Source organism: Carcharhinus amblyrhynchos, chromosome 13, assembly GCF_965287045.1.
Source record: "Carcharhinus amblyrhynchos chromosome 13, sCarAmb.v2.hapA, whole genome shotgun sequence".
Taxonomy (NCBI): Eukaryota; Metazoa; Chordata; class Chondrichthyes; order Carcharhiniformes; family Carcharhinidae; genus Carcharhinus; species Carcharhinus amblyrhynchos.
In genome coordinates, this window is record NC_137336.1 from 55,313,994 (window position 1) to 55,337,958 (window position 23,965).

The window sequence follows — 23,965 nt, forward strand, 5'->3', positions numbered from 1 at the left end:
TGTAGATTCCTCTCAGCAGTTATCCTGTCAAGCCCCTCAGAATCTCATGTGTCTCAATAAGATCGCCTCTCATTCTTCTAAACTCCAATGAGTATAGGCCCAACCTTTCCTCATAAGGCAATACCTTCATCCCAGAAATCAAGCCTATTCCACCTTCTTTGAATGGCTTCTAATGCAAGCATGGAAACCAAAGCCAAACTCAGGACTCAAGAGATGATCTCACCAATCCTATGCTCCATCCTCTTTGCAAGAAAGGCGAACATTCCATTTGTCTTCCTAATTATCTGCAGCACCCGTCTGCCAATGTTTTGTGATTCATGTAGAGAGCAAGAATTCAAAAAAAATCACCCTGGAATCCTTCCAATACTCTAATGGTAGGCAGTAAGCATGGGAGTGTCTTCTGGTCAGTCATGCTTGAAGTGAAGAGGCGGCTCTCAAGTTATAGCCTCTGGTGACAGGTTGAGACCTCAATCAGGAAAACCTAGAAACCGAAACAGATGCACATGCTTTGTCTGCCTCGCATGTCTCTAGGTATGGAAACATAATCAAGAATAAATTGTGGAGTAGAAATATGTCCCTTAAATGGGTAACATAATCTCATGATCACTTTTTCAAGGCAAACCCTAGATCAATCTGCGGCAAACCCACCAGAAAACTACCTGTTATGCCAGATACACATCACATGTTTTAAGGTAGGCACATACATTTGCATCAATATTTTCTTTTTAAAATGTTACATTAACTTTTTTTTAAAAAAAGGCATCGGCCTTGGTTTATGATAACATTGATATCTTTGAAGTGGAGGTTATGCATTCGATCTCACTCCACTGAAACTGACATTTCAGTCCAGTACCAAGTTGGTGCTGAATTGCTGAAAGTGCCATCTTTAAGAAGCTAAAGCCACATGACTGGATATAAAAGGTCCTATGCTACTATTTAAAGTAGGGCCACATAGATCCCTTGGCTATTATTCCTGAACATCACCAAAAAACAGTTATCCTAGTTAAATATTTCACTGCTGCTGAAGACCATTGCTGTGTGTGAATTGCTACCACATTTCTCTACATTAAAAGTCCCTTTTATGCTGAGAAGTTGCCGAAGCAAGACAAAAGGATTTGCCTCTCATCAGCAATATTCAAACTCTGTACTACCAAATGCATTTTTAAAAGTATTTCATTGAAATGCTTTGAAAAATCCAGAAGTCATGAATGACATCACAAAATCTTTATTGTAGGCTACCAGGGATCCAGAACATACGTGCAGTCACATCAATATCTTAATTGCAATAGTACTTCTTTAATATAGGGTTCCTAGCTGCTCTTTCACCAAAGGTTAGCACGTTCAAAACTTCTCACTCTGAAAAATGCTACATAAAACTATAAAAACATTCCCAGGAATACAAGCATAAATGTTGTCAAGTGTCTTGCCTTTAGGAACTGTTGAATTAAAAAGACAGATTTATATACAATGAGTTCAATATATTCAACATTATTTCCTTAAAATCTTTCATTATGATTTCAGATATATCGAAGAAAGGTGCTTCCTTTTCACCAATCTCGTTCATAACAAACTGCTTACTTAGATTTCAAGTTCTGAAGCAACATTATAACAGCTCCTTTCGCAAGTCCATATTGTGGGGTGTCATGTTCGTTGAAGTTAGATTGTGTAAAACCAGTGGATAGTATATGCTATCATCTTTGTCTGTCAATCAATGCTAATTCATTCTTTTAACTCAACCAACAGCTTTTCTAAAGCGTACTCACTCAAACCTAGTGATATTTAGCATAAAGAATAGCTTTTGAAAGCAAGCTGTACAAAATAACTGGCACGCCATTTTGCCATATGTAAACTAAATTCCATCATGTCATCCATCCTTTTCAAACCAATCCTTCCTTCAAATACCATCCCCATTGGATTCTTTTCATCCCGCACAGAAATATTCTCTCAAGTCAGGGTAATCATGTTGTTAGGCTCTCCTTACCTTCCCTTGTTTTTATTCTCAACCAACCACCACAGCCCTCAGCCACTTTGCCACTACCCATTGATAGCCGCACATGCATCCTGCATTCACCCTGTGTTCCACATGCCTCCACTTACACCAGGCAAACTACTAGACGCACCCCTTAAATTACTAATCACAACAGTTGGGACAGAAAAACTGAGCATTGTTCTACATCAGTGGTTCCCACCCCGTGTGTGCCATGGCACACCTCTAGTACAAGAGAAAGTTGAGGCACATCTCCTATTTTCTCTGTTTTCTTCTCTTACTGAGAACTTCATTTTTAACTCCTCCTTGTTCTCATGCTGGTTTTCTTTTAATCTCTCCCTGTTTCTCCCATGGTTTTCGTGCCCTTTTTGAGTTTTCAACCTTTGTAGAGATTCATGGAACCTTTGTCTTCAACTGCAAGTTCCAAGTGCATGGGTGTGTCCAACATAAAAAATATAAACCATGCATTTGCAGCTCTTTCTCAGCCAGTGCATGCGTGGAGGCCAAAGATTCGATTGGAGATGTCGAGCACAGAGCTGAAGACTAAGGCTAGTTTTAGTTTAATTCAATAAATTTTAAATAATGAGATTTTCTTTTTCATGACTCATTGAAATGGGGGGTCTTCACAACACACTGCTTGGGAATCATTGTTATAGATCACTTGGAAGTTGCCCATATTCTTCCAAAACAAATACTAAATTTATCACCTGTTAAAGAATGTTTTATTGAACAAGTATGGCATAATAGTCACCTTACCCCAACAAATCTAGGGAACTTTATCAATTGAGCAGTACAGAACAGAATTCACATATTTAATTTGATTTATTGTTTCAAGTATTGCAATACAGTGAAAAGTATTGCTTTTTTTGTGTTACGCAATTATATATCCATGCCCATTCATTAGAAACTTGCTGCACTGCCCTTTTAAGCAGTTTGCCAATGCCCACAACACAACTTGCCAGATTTCAAAAAGAAACTGAACAAAAAAAATGTAGGGCTACAGGGCAAGAGGAGTGGGATCAATTAGGTTGCGCTTTCAAAGAGCCAATACAGTGCAGGCAAAGTGGTGAAATGTCAATTATCCTGTGCTGTTATGAAAACATGCAGCCCTATATTACAAAAAATAGTTTTCAACAAGTCAAGGTAACTTTAAAGCAAAGAATTATCAGTAAAAAAAAAACTACAAACAGTAAACAATTGAACACTTGTGGTGAATTCGGATTAAATCTAGACAGCTTAAAAGAGCACACTGATGACAAACAATTTATTTCTTAATAAGTTGCAAACAAAAATAAATCTGTAAAAAGATTAAGATCCAGCCAGATTCAATATAAGCTTGCCCAACACCTTCCAAACTTGTGATCTCTACTTCTTAAAAGGTATGGGCAGCGGATGCATAAGAACACCACCACTTGCAAGTTTTCCTTCAAACCACTCACTATCTTGACTTGGGACTATACCACCTTTCCTTTATCTTCGTTGGGTCAGAATCTTAGAACTCCCTCTCTACAAGTATTGTGGGTATACGTACACAATATGTAATCGTTCAAGAAGACAGCTGACCATCCACTTCCCAAAGCAAATGAGGAGTGGACAATAAATATTAGCCCAACCAACGGCATCCAGATGCCATAAAAAGAATAAAAATATAAACGATTCACACCAGAAATGCAGTCAATGCACATGACTCCATTAAGATGGCTTTTGGCTCAAATCAGGAAGTACAATCAGTTTTGACGGAAGTTGGGAATAGCAAGGGTCAGAAAACACTAGTGGGAATAATTATTAGATCACCACTGAACATAAGCTTAACACTTGTTTAATGTTATGACATAAACCTGTCAACGCGGGAAAGATGGATATTTTTACTTTTAAGAGGTCAGAGCAGCTTAGTGACCTTTTGTATTTTTTTGTCGAGACAGGAATCAACTCATTTATGGATGTGTCTCCATCAATAAAATAAAAGCAACCTTTTGAGGACATTCCATTGAAGGGACATCAGAATACAACAAAATCTATTCTACAGTCAACAATTACTAGTGTCTACATGTTTACTGATACTAAGATACAATAGCTGCCCAAACTTTGTGACATTTTAATTTACAGACACCAAGATTGATGTGAAGGAAACTACCTTAGCGTAAGGTGCAAATAGCGAACATTTACCCCAACATTGTGTGAGCAACAAAATAGCAAATCTATGGTCACATGACAGAAACTGGCTTGTTAACGAAGCAATGTGGGCTAAGGAGATTTCAGAAGAAAATCATCTCATCCAGCAAGAACTCTGCCTGGAAGTTGCCAAGACTAGATGAGTGGGGCTAATTAATTTTACCTGCAAGATAATATTTTTCACTACAGGGGCCCAATCACAATTTCAACTGGAAAAGCCAGGAACATGTTTCTTGGAGTAAATCATTGAGAGTTCTTCATCAAAAACTTCCAGTTTCCATTTTTCTTCTGTGAACTAAAAGAGAATTCTCAGACTTTGAGTGTCTCCAAACTCCATGTTGGTGAACTAAAGTAATAGCTATTTCTTGGATTCTTCACAGAATTGTTTCCACATAGGACACAATTCACCAATTTGTGTCTACACCAGCTCTTAATGAGCAATTTGCATAATAACATTCACTCACCTTCTCAATGTAACCCTGCACGTTCTCTTTCCAGAGAACAGTTCAATTCCTTTTTGAATAACTCAATTGAATCTGTCTCCACCACAGTTTCAGCCACACATTCTAAATCTTAAACACGTGTGTGAAAGCTTTTCCTCATAGCTCTTTTGCTAGTTACTTTAAATCTGTGCCCTCTCATGCTAAAAATACCAAAAGCCAAAATCCTCATTCAGAGTGACTGTGGAACAAAATGGATAATTAAGAAGGGAGTTAACTGACTCTTCTAAATATATCAGTGCATGCTGTCCCTTTTTTAGTGATCACCTTTGCTTCTGCATGCGTCTTGTGTAAATGAGTGAGTGTTGTAGCAGTATTGATAAAATAAACATTTATTCCTTCTCGGTTAAACCAATCAGAAAGCCTATATTGTGTCTTTTGTCAGAGTCACAGCACTGAAGGAGTTAAAACAATCCTTCATTAAAATGCATCTTGTTGCAGTCACAACGGGAGGTAGGAAACGAGAAAATGTCCCACATCTCTCCTTTTTCTGAAATAAAAGTAATCATTGGTGCTTGTAACAAAGCAAAGGCAATCTCATACTGTGGGGCAATTTAATCTTCATTTTAGACTGGACCAATCAAATTGGCAAGTGATCCAAAAGCTGAATTTGTATAATGCTTGTGTGATAAGTTTCCTAAAACAACTAGGATCATAGTATTTTAGATCTAGCATTGTGCAATGAGGTAGGATTAATTAGTACATAAGAACATAAGAAATAGGAGCAGGAGTAGGCCATCTAGCCCTTCGAGCCTGCCCCGCCATTCAATAAGATCATGGCTGATCTGTCGTGGCTCAGTTCCACATTCCCGCCCTCTCCCCATAACCCTTAATCCCCTCACTTATCAAAACCCATCAACCCGCGTCTTAAAAATATTTAGCGAGGCAGCCTCCAACACTTCAACGGGCAGAGAATTCCAGAGATTCACCACTCTTTGAGTGAAGAAGTTCCTCCTCAACTCCGTTCTAAACCGCCCCCCCTTTATCTTGAGGCTGTGCCCCCTGGTCCAACTGTCCTCTCTGAGCGGGAAGAGTCTCTCCACCTCTATCCTATCCATCCCATTCATCATCTTATACGTCTCAATGAGATCTCCCCTCATTCTTCTAAACACTAACGAGTACAAGCCTAGTTTATTCAGCCTCTCCTCATAGCTCAACCCCCTCAACTCTGGTATCAGTCTAGTAAACCTCCTCTGCACTCCCTCCAAGGCCAAAATATCCTTGCGTAAGTACGGCGACCAAAACTGCACACAGTACTCCAGCTGCGGCCTCACCAATGCCCTATACAGCCGCAGCAAGACCTCCCTACTTTTATATTCAATCCCCCTCGCTATGAAGGCCAGCATCCCATTAGCCTTCCTGACCACCTGCTGCACCTGCAGGCTGGGTTTTTGCGACTCACGCACAAGGACCCCGAGGTCCCTCTGTACCGTCGCCTGCTGCAGTTTTTCGCCATGTAAGTAATAGTCCTTCCTACCATTATTCCTACCACAGTGGACCACCTCGCACTTGCCAACATTAAATTCCATTTGCCAGTTCCTGGCCCATTCTCCCAGCCTATCTAGATCCTTCTGCAGACTCTCCACACCCTCCGCGCAATTTGTCGTTCCACCAATCTTGGTGTCATCAGCAAATTTCGACACCATACACTCGGTTCCCTCCTCCAGATCATCTATATAAATGGTAAATAGCTGAGGCCCCAGCACCGACCCCTGGGGCACTCCACTAATCACCAACCGCCAATCCGAATAGCACCCATTAACCCCACTCTCTGCCTCCTATTTGACAACCAATCCTCTATCCACGCTAACACCCTACCCCCAACTCCATGCCCCCTTACCTTCTGCAATAACCTCTTGTGAGGTACCTTGTCAAACGTCTTCTGAAAATCAAGAAAGACCACATCCACCAGCTCTCCTCTATCCACCGCCCTAGACACATCCTCATAGAACTCCAATAAATTTGTGAGACACGACTTCCCCTTAACGAAACCGTGCTGCGTCTGCTCTATCAAGCAATTCCCCTCAAGATGCCTCGCTATTTCTTCCTTGATGACGGATTCTAACATTTTACCTACAACAGACGTTAAACTAACCGGCCTATAACTCCCTGCCTTTTGCCTACCACCCTTCTTAAACAACAGCGTAACATTAGCCGCTTTCCAATCTTCCGGCACTTCCCCGGAATCCAGCGACGTTTGGAAAATAACCACCAAGGCATCCACTATCACCTCCGCCATTTCTTTCAGAACCCTCGGATGCATTCCATCCGGTCCTGGGGACTTGTCCACAATCAGTCCCTCCAGTCTGTCGAGCACCGCCTCTCTAGTAACAATGTCATTGAGACCCTCCAGTCCTACCACCTTTCCATCGCTAACACCCGGCAAATTATTCACGTCTTCCTCCGTGAAGACCGAAACAAAAAAGTTATTCAAGACCTCAGCCATTTCCCCATCCCCTACCACTAAGTCCCCCCTCTCATCCTCTAAGAGTCCAACGTTCACCCTAGCCAGCCTCTTCCTTTTTATATATTTATAAAAACTCTTGCTATCCTTTTTTATAAAAAGCGCTAGCTCAGCTTCATAGTTTCTCCTACCCTTCTTTATCAACTTCTTTGTCAATCTTTGTTGACATTTAAACCTCTCCCAATCCTCTTCTCGCCCACTATTCTTAGCTACTCTAAACGCCTCCGCTTTTAATTTAACACTTTGCTTCACCTCCTTCGTTATCCACAGCTTATTACCTCTCCTCCTACAGTCCTTGTCTAGGTAATCTCACTGTACAAAAATCCACTGGGAAACAGTGATCATCTTACAACTGAATTTCATATCAAGTTTTAAAATAACATACTCCAATCACAACAAGATCTTAGAAGTTAAACAAAGCCAATTAATATGAGGGGATAGCAAAGTAATGTTAATTTTTAAAAATTTATTCACAGGACATGGCACTGCTGGCTGGCCAGCACTTGTTGCCCATCCCTGGTTGCCCTTGAGAGGTGATAGTGAGTGGCTTACTAGATAATTTCAGAAGGCAGTTGAGAGTCAACCACATTGCTGTGGCTCTGGAGTTGCATGTAGGCCAGACTTGGTCAAGATGGCAGATTTCCTTCACTAATGGACATTAGTGAATCAGATGGATTTTCCCGACAATCAACAATGGTTTCGTGGACATCGTTATTCCAGATCTATTTTATTGAATTCAAATTCCACCACCTGCCACGGCGGAAGTCGAACCCAGGTTGCCAGAACATTAGCTGAGTTTGCGGATTAATTGTTTAGCAATAATACCACCAGGTTATTGCCTCTCCCTAAATAGACTAAAAGTTTGGCAATATTTTTAATAAGTGGAAACAATTAAGTAAATGATTCAAGATATTCAAAAATCCATTCAACTGAAAGAAAGACTTAAAGAAAGACTCAATGTAGCTTTCCGAAGAAATTAGTGATAGAATTAGATTAAAAGAAGAGGCTTACGCGGTTGCAAGGAATGAGGAGTAGTAATGTTTCACAAAGCAGTACAAAGCCACCAAAAGTTAATTAAAAAGAAAAGAGAATAAACTAGACAGGAACATAAAACTAGAGATTTTGCAAGTGTACAAAAAGACTAGCTAAAGTAAACAATGGTCCATCTGTGGCAGAAACAGAAGAAATTAACTCAAGTAATGAGAAAATGGCAGAGTCAAACACACAAAATATTTGTTCAGTCCTCACAGTACAACACACAAGTTACATACTAGGTTAAGCTGTAAGCCAATAGGAATTTAAAAATAAGGTAATCAAGATTAGTACGTACTGGAGAAATTTAACTAAAATCCAACAAATCTCCCAGTTCAGATGGCCTTCATTGTCAAATTCTAAAAGAGTTAAGAATGGATAAGGAGCAGTTGTTCCCCTTAGTTGAAGGGTCAATCATGAGAGGACATAGGTTCATGGTGAGCTATACACTAATCCACCATTTTAACTCCTATATTGTTTTTGTACATCTCTAATTTCCTTGCAAAAGTATTCTCCCATGTCATTCCCTCTATTTGGAGTCACATAGAATATCCCCAGTAGTATAATGGTACTCCATTGTTTCTTAGATGCCAAACGGAACTGTTCATATTAAGCAGCCTTGCCTGTGCCATTGTGGATGGCCTCAGTGATCTTTTCAGGGCAGCCACATTAATATAGCACCTTCCATTGGCCTCGGTTTACTGTGTCGAAGGCCTTGGTCAGCTCAAGGGACACACATTATGTTGGCAGAACTTTTCTTGAATGTGACATGCTGCAAAGATCATACTGACTCTTCTACATTCGACACAAAAGCCACGCTGAGATTACGGGTGCACCAAATCTTTAAGATGAGCGACAATAACAATTAACAATCTTGTTAACAGTAAGCCACGCAAGAATTTTTCCTGCTGTGGAGAGAAGTGAAGCGAAATACTACAACAACCGTCACAGATGGACTTCTTCCCTTCCATTTGTACAAGTGAATTATGGAAGCACCTTGTAATCATAGGCACAATGCCCTGGTAAATTAAGGAAATGAGGCCTGAGAGTTTCCAAACCACATGAGCTCCTCCATACACAACTGGAATGCCACTGACTCTACTTTTGTTAAACCAATTATGGTACTTCCATCTGATAAATCCAAAGACCACAGATGCCAAGCAATGAGTGACAAACTTTTTCCAAAAAACTTTGATATGTTATTTTCTGGGATACCAGCAAGCTCTACAGCTAATTTCTGTTCTAGTTTCTACGCTTCAGGCGAGTCCTTCAGGACAATCAAGCCGACCTTCCTGTATGCTCGTGTTTCTTAGCGCTTTAGGCATTATCTTTAAGGACAGGCTGATGGCCTAACCAGCATACTGCAAATTGGATGCAATGAGTAGCACACACATCATTGAGATTACGCTCTGTACAATAACATAGGCCTAACCAGCATACTGCAAATTGGATGCAATGAGTAGCACACACATCATTGAGATTACGCTCTGTACAATAACATAGTTCAATATGTGCCAATGCTTGGATCCGAGATGCATCCATGGTTTCATGACATCTTTTTGGATTGATTTCAGCATCCCGTTAGTGGAAAACACCACTCATGTAATTGCTGCATAATTCTGCCTACCACACTACTGAGCAAAGTTGTGCATGAAATTCAACGCTAGCGCAATATCAGGTACATAACCCATTTATCCCAATGACTAACTGATCGATCAAGAAGCACATTCTTTTTGTAGTTCATAATAGATAGAGTAAAGAATGCACTCAAACAGCTAGGGATTGCAAAACACAAAATATCTACTGTTAGATGCGATTTCACGATTAGGCAGCATTTCTTAAACACTTCTGAGTGTGCTAATAGCTATACGACCACATAATTTAAGATACATCAGTCAAATGTGTAAGGTGGTTCAATTATATGTGCTAGAGGTGACACACATTCCTATGCAGGGGCCTGCACTCTACAAAAGGAAGACAGTTCAAGCCTCATGCCATTCTAGAATCGTATGGGGATCCATCCTATGCTTCCCTGTTACTTTCTCCATGGCAACAGTTCGATCAATCAGAATCAACTTGCCAACCAATCAGTACCTTTTGCTCCTGCAGTATTAATGATTGTTTGAAACTTGCATTAGTCCTGATGTGTGCACAACATACATTTCCGCACATAACATAATTAAAAATTTTCAGAACTTCCCAATGGCTTATTGAGTTTAATTAATTGAAAAGCCATACCAAATTGCACAAAGCCTCAAGATGAATTTATATTCTGCACTAAAATAGCCCATATCATCCAATTATATATTTAGCCTAAGAACCACCAAGTTAGGAAAGCATGGGATCAAACAAGATCAGGATAACTATGACATTTCTCCTGTTCTACTACGTGCATAAAAAAAGTTCATCTGGACAAGATCTCAAGGGTACCATCCTACATGCAATCAGATTTCAGCAAAGAATCAATAATTACTAGGGAAAATATGCAGCTGAAAAGAAAAAGGAGTTCCTTTAGAATTAGTAATTTAGAAATTAGTAGCAAAATACCTGGTTCTAACTTGTATTTTTAATTATCTAGAGAAATAAATATTGCATACAAATTTTGAGTTTCCTATTTAACAGATGTATTACAAAGTGACAAAGACATAAAGAAACTTAATGCACAAGTCATTTTGGACTCAAATTTCCAATTAAATAAAAACTACAAATAAAAAGGCATTTACTTTGAAAAATCACTTAGTAGATAGCATTGTCAGTCATAAATGTTTTTCCTTCAACTATATCTTTCCCTCTGTTTACTCCCCTTGCTCAAATTCAGAAGGTAATAAGCAATTGATGTAATCTAATTTCATAAGCTCTCAGGCCTGTTGAAGTACATATAAATGATGTGGGTATGCCGGCGTTGGACTGGCGTAAACACAGTAAAAAGTCTGACACACCAGGTTTTAGTCCAAACGATTTATTTGATAATAGACTCACAAACCTCGAAAGCTTGTGAGTCTATTATCAAATAAATCGTTTGGACTAAAACCTGTTGTCAGACTTTTTACTGAAGTACATATAAATAACAATGTTATCAGACTTTTCAGCCACATCTTATTAGGATCCCATCTTACCCCATGTTAATATATGCATCCCCAGTATTTGACACCAGCAAGAAGAGCGGCAACTTTAACATTTCTCTTACCCTTGTCAGAAACACAATTTTGGCACCACCACATTGCGCTAGCCAATTTAGAACTGACCAGGAACTGTACCTAAGAAATTCCCAGACTGCAGTGCTCAGTGCAGCAGCACAGCCCACCGACCAATTGAGAAAATCAAATGAGCAGATATCTTGGAATAGAAACCAGGCAGTCCCTTCCCAGCAAAATTGAAGATGAAAGTACAAATAATTGCACTGCCAGTCACAGTAGCAAAACAGGTCTTATGAAACTCAGAAATAACATTCCTTGCAACTGGTCTTATTCAAGATAGTTCCTGAGTAGTCAGCTCCCTAGGGACTACTGTGAACCTCTCCATCCTTGAAAATCCAAAGCTATCCTTTGCCCTTTCTCCCTCACTCTCCACTCTTTTACCGTTCAAGTTTCCTGGCTCTAATAACAGATGTATTTCAGCCCAAACTGAAAATTAATTGCTAGTTTAAATCCTCAACCCACGATAATGCCCTGCTCTTTGTAAACTCTGGATCTTCTCAAACTCTGCTTTCAAATTCTTGGGCTTCTCTGGACATCAAGATCACACTCTTGTACTGAATTACTCCTAAGATTTAGATCTGATGTTTAAATTTTCAAGTCACTTTGCTCAATTTACAGCCCATTCCCACTTCTGCTGCAACTGACAGACTGAGGTAGCTAAGCCCCTGCTGAACTTGTTATAAGTTACTGAGTTTCTGCTGCACTTAAAAACTGTTCCTGCCTGGGACAACGTAAACCTCTCCCGTGTTTCTGGATCTTATGGTGACGTCAAATCTTGTCACCAACTTTCTGCCCCATAACATAACCTGCTGGGCCTTCATTCCCAAAAAAACACTCCTTCATCTGTACATCTTCATTGCTGTATGCTAAAGTAGTTCTAGACTTCACTGAGCCATCATGTTGTGTTAGAACTTGGATTTGTTATCGCCATCCTATTTACTTGATCATGGCATGTAACATTACTGGCAAGGCCTGCATTCCTCACACATCCCTAAATTCCCTCAAGATGGCAGTGAGTTGGCTTCTTAAACCATTGCCATCCATTTTGTTTAATTATGACCACAAACACTGTTAGGGAGCTCCTTCCAGATTTTTAACGGTGAAGGAAAATGATATATTTCCAAGACAAAATGGTAGGTGTCTTGGTGGGAACTTGCAGGTGGTGGCATTCACATGCATGTGCTGCCCTTGTTCTCCTACATGGTCATGGTAACTGGTATGGAAGACACTGGCAAAGGATCCTGCACCTACACCAGCATTCTCTAAAACAGGGCTTTTGAACTTCTCTGTATTCATCCCTAAGGTCCCTTATCTATTCACATTTCTACAATCAGGCTTTTATGCATCCTATATTGCTACATAACAAATTAAAAGATAAATTTAAATTGGCCTGGTTCAGATACCAAAGTATTTTGGCTTCTGCTCTGAACTCGATTCCCATCAAATCTGTCTATTTTTTCTTCCCCTTTTCTTTTTACTTCTTAAATATTTCATCCTTGCATTTATCACCTCTCAAGTACTCTCAAATCCTTGCCCCAAATGTTTATTACTCCTTGACCTTCCTATTCTCTTGTCTCAATTCCAAGTTTGACTCCCTCTTCGTTAAGCGTACGACTTCCCTCTTGGCATCCTCCAACAAACCATCAAGGGGCTCTTTAATGATTCATTACTAGCAGCAACCCCAACTGTCCCATTCTATTCTCACCAAGCTGTCCATCCATCAAGTCTGCAATGGACTAGTCTTTCCAATCTCCTCACTTGGCAGGGGGCACAAATGGTCTTCTCCTCCTATTTCTTATCCAACTCATCCTTCTCGCTAGTAACCATTCAGCTATCACTAGAACTCACTCGACCTCCCTCAAGAAAATGTATTCACTTGTGGATAAGGCCCAGTGAATGACTGCACTGATAATATTAAATAAATCCTTTCCCCTAAATAAATCCTTTCCCCTAAATAAATCCTCCCCACCTGGCTACACCTTCCAACATGAACAATTATAGTAGCATCATGTGTCTCATCCCAAATAACACCTTGGCTTCACTTCCCCCTATTTTGAGCATCTCACTTTAACCCACCTTGCTCACCGCTCACTTAAAATTCATACTCTCTACTGCTTACCCATTAAAACATTCGCATCAAGATATCTTCGCTGCTTTCCTCCCTCAGCTCCTGTACTAAAACAACTTCTCACCCTTGATGATTTCATCTTCCATCGCAACTCATCATACTCTCTCTCCTGAATTCATTTATTTTCCTTTAATCTCTCCCTCTGTACAAACTCCCCAACACATACTCATGCCCAGCCCCTTAACCATGCCATCTCATGGGATTGCTACCCCCCTGACATTACCACTAATAAGGCCATCTCTGATCATTTTAAGAACTAGGAGCAGAAGTAGGCCATCTGGCCCTTCAAGCCTGCTCTGCAATACAATAAGATCACGACTGATCTTTTTGTGGACTCAGCTCCACTTACCCACCTGCTCACCATAACCTTAATTCCTTTACTGTTTAAAAATGTATCTATCCTTGCCTTAAAAACATTCAACTGCTTCACTGGGCAGGAATTCCACAGATTCACAACCCTTTGTGTGAAAAAGTTCCTCCTCAACTGAATCCTAAATCTGCTCCCCCTTATTTTGAGGCCAAGCCCCCTAGTTCTAGTTTCACTTGCCAGTAGAAACAGCTTCCCTGCTTCTCGCTTACCTATTCCCTTATGATATGTTTCTATAAGATCTCCCCTCATTCTTCTGAATTTCAGTGAGTATAGCCCCAGTCTACTAAGTCTCACCTCATTAGCCAACTCTCTCAATTCCGGAATCAACATAGTGAATCTCCTCTGCACCTCTTCCAGTGCCAGAATAGCCTTTCTCAAGTAAGGAGACCAAAACTGTATACAGTATTCCAGGTGTGGCCTCATCAGCCCTTTATACAGTTGCAACATAACTTCACTGTTTTTAAACTCCATTCGTCTAGCAATGAAGGACAAAATTCCATATGCCTTCTTAATTACCTGCTGCACCATATTTTTTATGATTCATGCACAAAGACACCGAGGTCCCTCTGCACAGCAGCATGCTGCAATTTTCAGTCATTCAAATAATAGTTCATTTTGCTGTTATTCCTATCAAAATGGATGACCTCACATTTACCAACATTGTACTCCATCTGCCAGGCGCTTGCCCACTCACTCAGACTATCTAAAGCCCTTTGCAGACTTTCAGCGTCCTCTGCACACTTTGCTCTGCCACTCATCACAAATAACTGTGACAAACGTAAACTATTTCAACTGGTCTTTATCTTTGTGTGGTTATCTGTGTCAAAGGTTGCATAACGTTCCTCCAATGCTTCCCACCTAAAATATAAATGGATGGGAATGCACTCACTTCATTCCATTCTAGATTATCTAACCCTAGCCAGAGAATCAATTGCAATCATTTTCCTTTCACCCCATTACCTCTGGTGTTCCCCCAAAGATTCTAACCTTCACTCTTACATGCAGTCTCTCAGCAAAATCATCTCCAAACGCTGCATCCGTTTTCATATGAAGACTTGCACTTATTCAGCTCTTTTTATGATGACTGGACATCTCAAAAACACTTTACAGCCAATTAAATATTTTTTTCAAATGTAGACACTCCAGTAATGAACGAAACACAGCACTCAATCTGTACAGTCCTGCAAATAGCAACGTAATAACCTGATAATCAACTACGCAAAACCTAATTGAGGGATAACTAATGGCAAGGACACTGGGAAAACTTGCCTGCTCTTTGTCAAATATGTTCTTATGGTGGCAAAGAATCTTTTACATCCACCCACATGGACAGATGGGTCCTTGGTTTAGAACCTCATCTGAAAGACAGGACTTACAATCACTATGACACACTCTCAATACTGCACTGGAATGTCAAATCCTACAGTGGGATTCAAACTCAGAATCTCAAATGAGAGGGCTACCTCCCGAGTCACAGCTCACACTAAACATATGTTGACAACACTCAGTTCTACGTCATCACAATTTCTCTCAGCCCTAAAACTGAGAGAATGCTTGACAAAATGCAGGAACGGATGAGCAGAAATTTTCTATTAAATTTTGAGAAGACTAAAGCCATATCCTTTGTTCTACACAACAAACTCAATACCCAACTCCCAGCAAGATCAAGAGGCTAAACGAGACCATTCATACAAACATATGAAATTAGGAGGAGTAGGTCACTTGGCCCCTCAAAACTGCGTTGCCATTCAATAAGATCATAACTGATCAAATTGTGGCCTCAACTCCACGTTCTGCCTAACCTCCATTGTGTTAGTCAAGAAGCCAGCTACTCTGCCTTAAAAATATTCAATGTCCCTGCCTCCCACCACTCTGGGGAAGAGTGTTCCAAAGTCTTATGACTCTCAGAAAAAAATTCTCATCTGTCTTAATTGAAAGCGTACTTATTTTTAAACTGCGTCCTCAAGTTCTAGTCTTTTTTAACCCCAAAGGTTATAAGGAGAGACCTTATTGAACCAGGCTTGTATTCCTTGGAAATGGATGGTAAAGAGACAACTTGATTGAGGTTTTTAGGATTGTGAAAGAAATCTTAGGTAGAGAGAGAATCCTTTCGTATTATTGAAGGAATCTTGGTAAAGGGGATGCAGCCTTAAAATCAAGATAGAGGATTCTGGAGAAAATTAGGGAACACCTCTTTGTGCAAAGGGTGGTAGAAGCATAGTACTCTTTCTTATAAAAAGCACTAGATGCTAACTCAATTTATGACACTAAAGTCGGTGGAGCTGCCGACAGTGCGGAAGGATGTTGCAGGTTACAGAGGGACATAGATAAGCTGCAGAGCTGGGGTGAGAAGTGGCAAATGGAGTTTAACGTGGAGAAGTGTGAGGTGATTCACTTTGGAAGGAGTAACAGGAATACAGAGTACTGGTCTAATGGTAAGATACTTAGTGGTGTGGATGAGCAGAGAGATCTCAGTGTCCATGTCATAGATCCCTGGTTGATTGGGTTGTTAAGACGACGTACGGTGTGTTCGCTTTTATTGGTAGAGGGACTGAGTTTCGGAGCCATGAGGTCATGCTGCAGCTGTACAAAACTCTTGTGTGGCCGCACTTGGAGTATTGTGTACAGTTCTGGTCACTGTATTATAGGAAAGACGTGGAAGCACTGGAAAGAGTGCAGAGGAGATTTACCAGGATGTTGCCTGGTAATGGTGGGAAGGTCTTAGGAGGAAAGGCTGAGGGACTTGATGCTATTTTCGTTCAAGAGAAGGAGGTTAAGAGGTGACTTAATAGAGACAAACAAGGATTAGATAGGATGGACAGCGAGAGCCTTTTTCCTCAAATGGAGATGGCTAGCACAAGGGGACATAGCTTTAGATTGAGGGGTGATAGATATAGGTCAGATGTCAGAGGTAGGTTCTTTACTCAGAGTAGTAAGGGTGTGGAATGCCCTTCCTACAACAGTAGTGGACTCGCCAACATTAAGGGCATTTATATGGTCATTGGATAAACATATGGATGATATTGGAATAGTGTAGGTTAGATAGGCTATGTGTAGTGTAGGTTAGATTGTTGCACTGACCTGTGAAACCAGAGGACCGAAGGGTCTGTACTGTGCTGTTATGTTGTATGTTAAATTAATTTTAAATCCGAGATAAGATTTTTATAGCCAAAGATAAGAACATAAGACATAGGAGCCAGAGTAGATGATTTGAATCCTTGAGCCTATTCCGTTATTCCACAGGATCATGGCTGATCTTCTACCTCAACTTCATCATCTTGAACAACTCCACATCTCTTAATACCCAAAAATATATCAACTTCTGTCTTAAGTATATAGTCAATAATAGAACTTTCACAACCTTGAGATAGAAAATTCAAAAGATTCACAACTTTGAGTGAACAAATTTCTCATCTTATTCTGAAACCATAAGCCCTAGTTATGGACTTAGCAGCTAATGGGAATAGCCTTTCAGAATCTACCCTATCAAGCTCCTTAAGAATTTTATATGCTTAAAACAAGATCACCTTTCATTCTAGGGAACATTGACTCAGTCAACACAATTCTCATACGAAGTCCCCTCACACCAGGAATCTGTCTAGTGAACCTTTATTGCACTCCCTCTAAGGCAGCAACACCCTTCCTTGGTCAAGACCACCAAATTGTGTCCAGCATTCCACTTGTGGCTTCATCAAGACCCAGCACGGTGGCAGTGGTTAGCACTGTTGCCTTACAGCAACAGGTTTACTGTTCGTGTAGAGTTTGCACATTCTGTCCGTGTTTGTATTGGTTTCCTCTGGTGCTCCTGTTTCCTCCCACAGTCCAAAGATGTGCGGGTTAGTTGGCTTTGCCAAGGTGAATTCCATCTTAGTGTCAGGGGAACTTGCTAGGGTAAATGCATAGGGTTATGGGAATAGGGCCTGGGTGGGATAGTGGTCAGTACAGACTCAATAAGCTGAATAGCCTCCTTCTGCACTGTCGGATTCTATACGCTTTAGGAAGACTTCTTTATTCATAATCCAGTATCTTATGGGAATAAAGGGTAACCTGGTGGCACAGTGGTTAGCACTACTGCCTCAGTGCCAGGGATCCAGGTTCAATTCTGGCCTTGGGCAACCGTGTGGAGTTTGCACTGCTGCCTCACAGTGCCAGGGACCCGGGTTCAATTCCAGCTTTGGGTAACTGTGCAAACTCCACAATTCTCCCCGTATCTACGTTATTTTCTTCCAAGTGCTCTAGTTTCCTCCCACACTCCCAAGGATATGCAGGTTAGGTTGATTGGCCATGTTAAATTTACCTTTTGTATCAGGGGAATTAACAGGGTAAATCTGTGGCGTAACTTGGATAGGGCCTGGGTGGGTTTGTAGTAAGTGCTGACTCAATCGACTAAGAGGCCTCCTTCTGCACTGTAAGGATTCTATGCATTTGGGTTCTTGCTTGCTACACCTGCATATTCATTTTCTGTGATTCATATACGTGGGCTCCCAGGCCCCTCTGATTGCCAATATTTCCCCATCACAACAAATTATGCTTTTCTATTTGTTTCAAAGTGGATAACTCCACACTTTCCCACATTACGCTCCATCTGACACTTCGGTGTCCACTCACTTTAGCTATGTATCTTTGAAGCTTCTTTGCGTCCTCCTCATATTGCCAACAAGATTGGATACATTATGCTCACCTCAGAGCCATAATTACTTTCATTGAAGTCTTCCTTTTTAGATTCTTAGAGAAGTTCAATTAGTAAGTGCATAAAAAGATATGAAGCCAAAGTAGGTGGATGAATTTGAGATGCAGATTAGCTATGAAATGGCATACATTGACAACATGCAGAATAGCTGACTCCAGTTACAATAACTCACGAAACATGAAATTAAAGTTATTTCAACCATACAGGAGAAAATAAGACCATAAAATATAGGAGAAAAATTAGGCCATTTGGACTCCACCATTCAATCACGGCTGATAAAATTTCTCAACCCCATTCCCCCGCTTTTTCCTTGATCCCATTACCAAGAACCTATCTCTGTTTTAAATGTACTCAATGACCTGGTCTCCACAGGATTCACCACCCTCTGGTTGAAGAAATTTCTCCTCATCTCAGTTCTAAAGAATCATCCCCTTTACTCTGAGGCTGTGCCCTCAGATCCTAGTCTCTCTTACGAATGGAAAGAACTTTCCCCATGTCCATTCTATCCAAGTCTTTCATTATTTAAGTTTCAATGACTTCTCTCATCTTTCTATACTATCGCATTTGATAGTACTACTTTTATGGCCTGTGGATGGTCAAAGCTATCTCACCTGGACTAAACTTAACCAAAATAACAATAATAAGGGCACATCATCCGCCACCTTCAACGTCACTTCCTCTACCACTGACACACAGTAGCAGTCATGTGCACAAACCCATACACAAGATGCACTTCAGCAACTCACCAAGGCTCTGACAGCACCTTCCAAGCCCATGACCTCTACACCTAGAAGACCAAGGGCAGATGCATGAGACTACTATCACCTGCAAACATCCCTCCAAGACACACATTTCCCTAACCTGGAACTACATTGCCATTCTTTCACCCAAGTCAAAAACCTAAAATTTCCTTATTAACAATATTATGGATTTACATATACCATGATGGACTGCAGGAGTTCAAAAAGGCAGCTCACTGGCACCTCAAGACAATTATGACTGGCACTAAACGTTGGCCTTGGTAGTATTCACAACTCATGAAATAAAAATGTACTGTCCCTTCCATAAACGGGTGTTCCCACTCTTACTTTGGGAAAACTGCCATGCTAATTTTCTCCGTGTCTTTTTTGTTCTTTTGGGTCGAACCAAGTAAGCAAACTTAAATTACGTTCAGACAAAGAAAAAGGGGGCGGCTGAAACCAAGGTACTATTCCAGTCACCCTTCTGTATTACTGATCAAAAGTCTTTCAGCATCATCAGGTATTTTTACTGTTGGGGCATAACAATTAAGCCCCATTTGCTCCTCATCTGACATTCATTGATGCTTGCTTCCAACAAGGGCCATCAACAGTTGCATACAGAAAAGCTGATCAATTTTCCTCTCCTATCTCAGGTGAAATACAGCACTTCCTAATAGCGTGGAGTGCAGAGATTGAGCCTTGGACTTTTATATCCCATGTAGGTTATCACTTAAAAACTTACTGGGTAAATTGCAATTATTGTCTTGTAAATAATTTGTTTTTACCAAACATAGATCACATTATCTGGAATTAAACAAAACAATGTCCAGAAGACTCAATATCCTAATATCAACCAGACCACATATGATCCAAGCCCTGAAAAAAAGCAGTCAAAAAAGAAAATCACAATTTGAGTTTTAAAGTGGCCTATTTCATAAAATTAGAAGGGAAGACAACTAATTATTTGCAATATTCTAACATTATGCTAGACAGGCATTTATGAAACATTACAGAATATAAAATTGCAAGGTAACATGAATCTACTTCCAAAGACATTTTCCATTAAGAAGTCTCACAACACCAGGTTAAAGTCCAACAGGTTTATTCAGAAACTTTCAGAGTGCTCACTTGATGATGCAGCAGCGCTCCAAAAGCTCATGATTCCAAATAAACCTGTTGGACTTTAACCTGGTGTTGTGAGACTTTTTATTGTGCTCACAACCCAGCGTTTCCACGTCATGATTTTTCCATTAAAGCATTGTTTACACAATCAACTCTTTCAAAATGATTTCAAATCATATAACCGCCATTTGGAACTCTTACATTTTTAGGTGATTGGGGGAGAAATGAGAGAACTTGCTCTCATACAAAATGGGTTTACATTATAAAAGCCGCTAATAATTATGGAAGTATTTCATTCAAAATTGACATATCCTAGCAGTTGAACATAAACACAGATATGGCAGAATAACAGGATGAAAAATTGTTCAATTAGCAAAAAAAATTACGATAAATATTTCATATCTACATAAAGTAGATTATATATCTTCATATTGTTTTAGCTTTAAATATCCCTATTCCAAAGCAAACAGCCGCACCATAACTCTGTTCAAACAAATGTTACTTGACTGATCTTGTGCTGTTCTCCTCAGCTAACTTTAAACACCAACAAACTGGCATTGAATTGTTTGCAATTTTACCTTCTCCCCTCATACCTCCTGAAAGGTGGTCTTTTTGAGTAATGGGGGAGGGGTGGGAAGAGAAAGAAGTTCTAAAATATATATTTCCTTATTACAATATGTGAAGTCATGCATGAGCCTAAATTCTACCCAGTTTAGGTAGGCCTTTTAAAGCTATGTTGCATCTTTAAGTGTAAATTAAAGGAAACATCACAAGTTCAAAAAGCAAAAAAAAACAGTTAAATTGTTGCATGCGTTACACCCCATCAGATAAAACTTCAGCATTTAAAATATTGTAACTGCACTGCATTGTACATTATGACCACTCTTGCTCCTCCTCTTGAATAACCTTCCAGAAATGTGAGTATCTCGATGTTGAAGAGTCCAATAAGATCTGCAACAAACAACATCATCTTACCTGCCCATTCATTAAATAGACCTCAAGTTTCACTGATTTGAAACTCGATTTACAAACTGTACACAACGTTAACCCTCCTGACGTCAGTCTTTGACTCCAACTCACCTTAACCTTTTTTCTTCTCGATTGCCTTCGGGTCCCGTGCTCCTTCCTTTTGCAATGACAGTTCATTTAAATTAACGGCATTTTACCTTACATTGTTTAAAGATCCTACAACTCCACATATATATATTAAAAAAATCACACCCGAGTTGGATTAAGCTCTTGCATGAAAAGTTCCTGATGTAACATGGCTGCCCTTCATCCTCAGCTATCCTAGCACACTTGCACTACCATCAATGGAGGCGGATGAGAACGCAGGGGACAGATGAGAGAAAAATATAGAGCAGACACCAAACTTGGCCGCTTCTTTGTTTGTTCTCCTCCCCCCTCAGAAAATCCCAAATGCGGCTCAATAACCCTCACCCCTCCCCAAATATCTCAATACCCCTGCATTTCCATGCTGCTCCACAGCACTATTGGCTGGTTGTCCTAGTCCTAGGCCTAGGCTGATGGGTGGGCAGTACCTCCTTCCTCCACTACCCCCCCCCCCCCCCCTTGCACACACAACACACCAAAAAAAACGCACTCTATTTGGCCAAAAGTATTTTTTTTCCAGACACAATGCAAAGAAAATGTAGTAGCATCCGCCGGCCTTGATTTCAATATTGACCGTGCGGGTTCGGCATTTTTTTTTAATCCTTCCCCTCTCCCTCCTCTCTCTCTCTCTCCGTGTGTGTGTGTCTGTGCACTTACCGACTTGTCTTGTTGTTGGTGACAGCCCGGCCGCTCTCAGCCAATCAGCGTACGCTCCTTTCCCTTCCCCCCCCCCCCCCCCCCCGGCTCCCCCACCGGCCGGCAGCAGGCGCGAGCCACCGCCGCCGCGAGCCCCCCCCCTCTCCTTTCCCCTCCTGTTACGAGTTCAACTGCCGCTGGCAACGGTCACCGCCACCTCCCTTCAGCCAGCCAGCTCTGCCTCTCTAACATCTCACACATCCACCGTCCTCTGTGCATTGAAAGTAAATCGTGTTAAAATAGTTATTTTATTATTCGCTTCCCCCCCACCACCACCACCGACTTACTTTCTTGCGTTACCCCCCCACCAACTCCGCGCCATTCCGCGTCACTTCCGCCATCTTAGGTTTCACCCAAGACCTTGATCACTTTGTAAATTTTTTAATACATAGTTAGCCAAGTACGATCATGTCAACTGTGTTTTTTCTCTATTGTGATTGATGTCCTGGGCCATCGTGTTACACGACATGGTGGGGGGGGTAAACAAAATGGGGCACTCTTTTACAAGAGGGTTGTCTGCCATTGTGGCTCCTGACATGTCTCCTTTGCGCCTCCATTTTACCCGTGATCACATTTAAAAACGTGTATGTCACTTTTGACTTCCATTGGCCACACACCTTTTAAAAGCCTAACGTCTGTCAGTTCCTGTTTGCAGGAGGCTTCAGCAAAAACCTGCCTCTTGGGTTTGCTAGAAGAGCCCAAATCATGGGGGAAAATAGCTCTCTCGACCAGAGAGGAATACAAATGGCACCCTGAGGGACTGAGCCCATTTTATTTGGCTTGATCCCTGCTCCTTTAAATTCAAAATAATCCAGCCTCAATGACATTTTGAAGTGCCGACTGGGGCACTTTGACATCAGTTTGTGTGTCCACGGATTACAACACGATATGAGAAATAGCAAAAATGAGATGGGGATGTGGAGAAATCTCAGTCTCTGAATAAGTTCGAGGGTTAGGTTTTCGAGAGGCTGCTGGGCGGTACAGGGGTGTAGGAGTCCGGGGGACTGTATAAATCAAGACTTCAGGTCTGAACGAAACAAAATGGATGGGTTTAGCTATTCTTCCTGGTTTAAACATAGTCCGTGCTAGAACAAAATAACTATGCGAGAATAAAATGCAATCAGTAAACTTTGATGGGCTTTCTTTCCCCATTATTTATTTCATCGGTACTTTATATTTAGAAATAGCGAGTTCTTGGGAGGATCAGAAACCCATTTTCGTTTTTGAAGACCTTATACTTTGCAACTAATTAATCTTTGTGTCTTTTTAACGCGCGTTTGATGTATGTTGTCTTCCCTTGGTTACACAAAACGAGAGGAAGCCCATCAAGAGACAGACATCGACTGCGCAAAAGCAACGTTTTATATTTTAAAAATATGCTACGTAAAGTAAATATTCTCTCTCCCTCTCTCTCTCTCTCAATCATTCAGCCCCTAATCTTCGAGTCCCGATGCACAGTTGAGCTATTTTGTACTCGGCCAGGACGGGCAACATCAGCCGACTAACGTTAGGTACATTTAATTTTCATAAGGATGAACTTCTTTTCGCAACGGATCTTTTTAAGTTTGACCTTGACATACATAAAACTAAATGAGGTTTAGAATGCAGCCGTTTTCTGAAGCACCATGATGTATTGCAACGCAATATTTCGTTAAGTCGCAGGATACATAGCTTTATCCCGTCATAACTTAACTGTAACTTGGTTGACAAAATGGACGAAAGGGAAATACCAATGCGCCTGGATGTACAAATTC

General features: G+C 40.8%; 1 protein-coding gene across 4 annotated transcripts in view; it reads right to left on the reverse strand.

Annotated features, from left to right (window-relative positions):
* LOC145351919 (uncharacterized) overlaps positions 1-22,115 on the reverse strand; it is a 180,784-nt gene extending 158,669 nt beyond the window's left edge. For all 4 annotated transcript variants that reach the window (XR_013888472.1, XR_013888473.1, XM_080201707.1 and 1 more), the window contains exon 1: positions 21,483-22,115. The gene's annotated coding sequence lies outside the window, so the exon portion shown is untranslated. The remainder of the gene's footprint in view (positions 1-21,482) is intronic.
* Positions 22,116-23,965: the final 1,850 nt, after the last annotated feature.